The 5,864-nt window shown below is 37.3% G+C and overlaps 1 protein-coding gene across 1 annotated transcript in view; it reads right to left on the minus strand.

Moving 5' to 3' along the window:
• The window catches only part of LOC135206049 (uncharacterized), a 505,005-nt gene extending 502,347 nt beyond the window's left edge, over positions 1 to 2,658 (minus strand). Inside the window, 1 exon segment of the mRNA XM_064237240.1 lies at positions 2,480 to 2,658. The gene's annotated coding sequence lies outside the window, so the exon portion shown is untranslated.
• Between the last annotated feature and the right edge of the window lie 3,206 nt (positions 2,659 to 5,864).

Consider the following 5,864-nt stretch of genomic DNA (forward strand, 5'->3'; position numbering starts at 1 on the left):
GGGGGTGAAATATGTTAGTAGTAGTACTAAAAGGAAACGAAGCCCCGGATATATCCCGTTTGGAGTTCCCACACTCAAGGTTCCTTGAACTTCCTTCTCCTTGAAATGAGAAGGAGGAGGAGGAGGAGGAAGAGGAGGAGGAGGAGGATGGAGGAGGAGGGGAGGAGGAGGAGGAGGAGGAGGAGGAGGACTTCCTCGGCCAATGACGGAGGCGACTCTCACTTTCGATTCCATGCGACTATGAAAAACCACGACCTTTACTCGTGTGCAGGGAAATTCTGTAATTGTGGACATAACTGCACGGGAGGAATGTTCTCGTACATCTTTTTTATTTGTCTTTCTTCTCAGCAGTCAATTGTTTTTCTTTGGAATTATTATTGCTTCAATTTCATGTATATATAATGTTAGGTTTACGCACGGCCAGTTGTTAAAACTATATATACACAGATACAAAACTAATAATGTTTACGCACGGCCAGTTGTTAAAACTATACAGATACAAAACTATCATGTTTTCTTTTAATGGCATGAAACACATACTCAATGACTTACAAAATATGGAAATTAATTTCTCTCTCACCATAGGACCGAACCCATGACCTCTCGTCCTTAATAAATTTAACTCAACTAATGTTATGGTCTGTATACTAAGGTTCCACCCAAATAATCTCAGTGCTGTAACTTTAAGCGTAAATAACAGACAAAATATTTGGAAAATTATTGCACCAAGCTGTCATGTAAACGAGCAGCAACATACACAGCACTGATTTACAAACTTATAAATATGAGAGGGCTAACTTTAACAAAGGGCTCATTCAACACCCTACCAGATATGTTTGATATAAAACGCAGTGAACTGCAATTACTGGCGCAAATCTTGAAGGAACAAGTAACTAAGACTGTGAATAGCCTATCGGTATTAGCAATCCTGTTTAACCAAGTTAGAGGCATAAGAGGATAAAGACTAAAAACAAATCAGTATCAACATACGTATAGATCCCGTCACAAACCATAACCCTAGCCTAACCTGGAATCACAACTTGTGTTGGAGAAAAAAAAAAAAAACATATCTGAAGGTCTTTGAGCAAAGTTAAATCGTTTAAAAGACTGTCGCCGGGGTTAAAAGTTAAGTCAAAATACTTGGAAGCATAGGAAATTGGCTTTTAACCAAATATAAAATATTCACTAAGCAAACAGCAAAATTAATCACACAAGTATTATAAGTATATACATCTGCCATACAAACAAATGACCATGCGCTGTAATAAATTAATAAACTTGGCCATTTCTGGAAAGACCATACAGGTATTCAGACAATACATATGCATTCACATACAACCGAAGTCATTCCCCTTACAAAGAATGGTAACAATAAACGAAGACTGTAGCGAAATGCAAATCAAAGCTGTAATCATATAATAAACGCTAAAGCTACTATAACAGCGCCGGGGATTACCTCAATCTTTGGTCATACTTTTCCAATAGCTATGAAATTGCGATTTTTTAACTCAGAATCTCGTTTATTTCAACCTCTCAACTTGGTTGCATCAACCAATTAGCCTACTTCAATCTTTATGGAGTTTCCATAGGCCTAGTAGGAAAGGCTAAATCTGACCTAATATACTCTGTTTTTTTTCCATCTGTCCATCAGCCTGTAGTGTTTGCGCATGGTAACACTGCGTCCCGGGCTTTAAATAATATCCTATTTCGAATATTAACGGTGTAATTCGCATACAGTAAATTATTAAAACACTTTCCAGTTGCAAATGTACACCCAGATATCCTTTCGTTTACCTAAAACTTAGGCATAGAGTATCTAATTTAAAGCCCGGGACGCAGTGTTACCATGCGCTTCCACCACAGGCGGATGGACAGATGGAAAAAAAAAAAAAAAAAAAAAAAAAAAAAAAAAAAACAGAGTATAGGCTACTAAAAACATGAGCGTTTCGTTTCAGTTCTGTCGTTTTTTCTTCATCTTAGGTATCGCAATACGTTTTCCCGTTAACCAAACAACAAAGTACAATGACGACGCCCTAAGGCGAACATAAATTAAGCTACCTACATCTTTCATCCTACCGAACATTATTGCTGCCATTCAAAAGCCTAGGCCTAGGTATGGACATTTGAAAGACAGGAGAAGTTGAAGTCGAAAGTTAACACACCAATAACAGACATAGACTTTTTGTTAGCATAAAAAGTGTTACCTTCGATATACGGGAAATATGTCTAGCTTTTCATAACAAATGCTACCTAGGTAGTACAATAGGCTAAGTTATACTACCTAGGTAATCTTAGCTCAGGCTGATCAAAACCGTGTCTGGGTTGAAGACTAGGCCTAGGTAGTACAAGAGCCTGGCTTACGTCTATCGTCCATTTCTGCAATTGCAGCAGCAAGAGCTAGGTTGTTAGTCACGCTTTTGCGAAAGAATACAAATTGTGAAGCCTGCAATCATAAGTGATTTATACTTAGTACACTCACCTTGGAGGATGACAGTAATCCAGACTCTTGAGGCGGCAGAGTTCAGTACTAAAGCTCTTTAGCAACAACCATCTATCTTCAATGCACTTAATATCGCGCAATTACTTAGACACTAGTGGTGTCTTAGTTTCTAGCTTCGACGAATTCAAAACACGGCAGAAAAGTGCCAAATTCGGCGCAGGGACGAAACCTCAATGCAGACGACGTGGAAACTGGCCGCGACTGAATCGTGCAGGTTTGCCGCATTAGTATGTTTCCTTTGTATCGGCACTCCCAAGATAGCCTTGTAAACGATTAGAATTATTATTAATAATTATATGTAGCTGCTCAGCTGCAACAGTGCTGTCTGCAGAATTATCCTTATAATTATTATCAATATCACTACAGAAACAGTTGATGTAGCGATTATTTTTCTTCGTGGGAAATGAGAGGTTTGTCGCCATGATTGGTATATCATCGTACAAATTATGTCAAGTTCTCTCTCTCTCTCTCTCTCTCTCTCTCTCTCTCTCTCTCTCTCTCTCTCTCTCTCTCTCTCTCAGGACTAATGAGAGTACACTAAAAAAATTTAGAATAAATGAGTTCATAACATTCTCCTTTATTCTTAATGATTAATTTTCACATTCTTTGTGAAACGTTCAGAGTTGACGATGCTAAGTGACGTAGACACACACACATATATGTATATATATATATATATATATATATATATATATATATATATATATATATATGCTTAAAAAATCACAGTAAATGCACATGACTTCATTAAATAAGCGAATACCACAGCAGAATGATAGTCAGAAATCCAAGCGCTTTCGTCTTTACTAAGACATTATCAAGGAGCTAATGAAATACAATTGGAGAGATTGGAGAGAAAGGTCTCAGGTACACAACAAGATCAAGAATACCAGATGGTTAATTGTCAAAAGGGTAAAAATTAAAAGAGATAATCCAGGATTATCGGATATCACACGATCACAAACCTAAACAGATTTGACCCTAACCGAAATTACAAAATATCTTTACAGTCCAAAACATGTAAAAACTGAATATATTCATTTTGTTGCTTATATTTACCTATAACTTTTTCATCATGAAAGCATCAAGTTTAAATAAACCTAGACTTAAATTTAGAACATTTCTATTATTTGACTTGATGAAACAGATTCAATGATATTCCTTTTAACTGTGTCATTACATGGGATTAAGGCTCTTGCTTGACTCCAGTTAATAGGATGATCTAAATCTCTCATATGTACGAATAATGCATTCGATATTTGCTCAGTTCTCACAGAATATTGGTGCTGCTTGAGACGTTGTGAAAGAGATTTACCGGTCTGTCCGTAATAGACTTTATCACACTTTTTCCAAGGAATTTCATATATGCAGCCTGGAAAATCTTTAGGAGAATTTTTTATTACTAAACTCTTGACATTAATATTACTGAAAACAACTTTTATGTTAAAAAGCTTTAAAATTCTAGGAATTTCTAAAAGACTTTCATCATGAGGTAATTTTAGAATGTTATGCTTACTAAATTCAAGTTTGTCATTAGTTGAATAAAATGTTTTTCTAGCTCTTTTCCATTGCTAAGGACAGGAGATAAGGGATTAGCCATAGCCATGCCAAACTTTTGTACAAAAAATTCCCCATTAAAACAAAATTTACTATCTTTGATACATAACCTTATGAGACTAATGAGGTTTGCTACACTTAAGGGAATGTCATGACGTTCTAATTCATCCTCCAAATATTCAAGTAAGTCATCTACAGGCACTTTTGTAAATAAAGAGACAACATCAAAACTAACCATATTAAAATCAAAATTTGGCTATGGTGGAAGGTTTTCTTATATTTGTTAGCGGTCCGGTGGCGCCTTTAAACTGCAATAAAGTGTATAAATGTATCAGTCTAAACAGACATTCTTTGTCCTTCTGTTTCTTTCTCTATCTTTATAAATATATATAAAGATAGAGAAAGAAACAGAAGGACAAAGAATGTCTGTTTAGATTGATACATTTATACACTTTATTGTAGTTTAAAGGCGCCACCGGACCGCTAACAAATATAAGAAAACCTCCCACCATAGCCAAATGATGCCTCTTAGAGTGTCTCCTGCAGAAGAAGAAGGCAATCGCGAGCGTGAAACGAAAATCTCGATTTTCACTCTCCGCTTCTCCCGTAATCCGAGAATAAATCTGCATTTCTTGACTATTTTCCGAAAGGCGATATAAAGTTTCCCGTCCGAGGAGACGAAAGGGTTCGGGTATGAAAGGCGCATCGGTAACCTGGCACTGGAATCGACCGAGACGGACCCTCTCTCTCTCTCCTCCAGCGCGGGAAAATTGGCTCCGCAGATCAAGGGGGATCGAACTCCTTTTCTGCATATTCCACTTCTCAGACCGAAGCCTTTCTTCTTTCGCATATTCGCTTACCGCCCGTGGCCCCGAGTCGAGTATATTGGGACTTCTCCCAGCGGGTGGGAATTGGGAATGGGTGAAAACGAGACAAACGAGAATTGAGAAAAGTGAAATGGCCGACTCTAGAATGTAAAAGGAAGAGTGGGGGAAAAATAATTATAGCGAAATTTGCATCGACATTACTGTTACTGAATAATTCAAATACAGTCAATGGAATGGGACAATTTTCCACCCGGTAACAGCATCGGGTTCTTCCTGTATAGCTAAAGTCTTATTCTTTTAAAAGCAGAAGTATTTCCCTCATTTTCAGATAATTGTTGAAGACTTCTCCATCTTTCTCAAAGAAGTTCAATAATTATTTCCTCAACAGCGTGAAATGAACGATCGCCCACAAAAATGACAAATGAAAACTACTTTGCGCAGAGCTGCCATATCTCTCGATATTGACACAAAGATTCCCCTTCCGTCTCTGTTTGAATTTAAGGGGGAAAATCCAAAGCAAGAGAACAAAGATATTGGGGAAATATTTCAACCGATAAGCGTAACGTTATAGACGTTATGCGGGTTGGTTGGGTGGTGGAGATGGGGGTGACTGACTGGAAACGATGATGGTGTTGGAGATGGGATATGGTTGGCTCAAGGAGGGGAAGAGAATCACGAGCTGTAATTTCATTGCAGGTGGCTTACGGGTAATTAGGCTACTATTTTCATTCGTTTGTAAACATATATATGAAATTTAATTACTGGTAACCAAAATGCAGGTGGTACTATCAAACTATTTGCCTTCGTAGTTTTCAGTTCATATATAAGATATTCAGGCAAACTTAGATCACTTTTCAGAAACGATTCAGATCAGTAAATGGTCATGTGTCTTTTTTACTATTAAGTACATCGAACTTATGAATTCTTCGTACTGTGAATAAAATGAACTCTCAACTTCTTTTTACGAATACGCTTCCTCA

Source organism: Macrobrachium nipponense, chromosome 29 (assembly GCF_015104395.2).
Source record: "Macrobrachium nipponense isolate FS-2020 chromosome 29, ASM1510439v2, whole genome shotgun sequence".
Taxonomy (NCBI): domain Eukaryota; kingdom Metazoa; phylum Arthropoda; class Malacostraca; order Decapoda; family Palaemonidae; genus Macrobrachium; species Macrobrachium nipponense.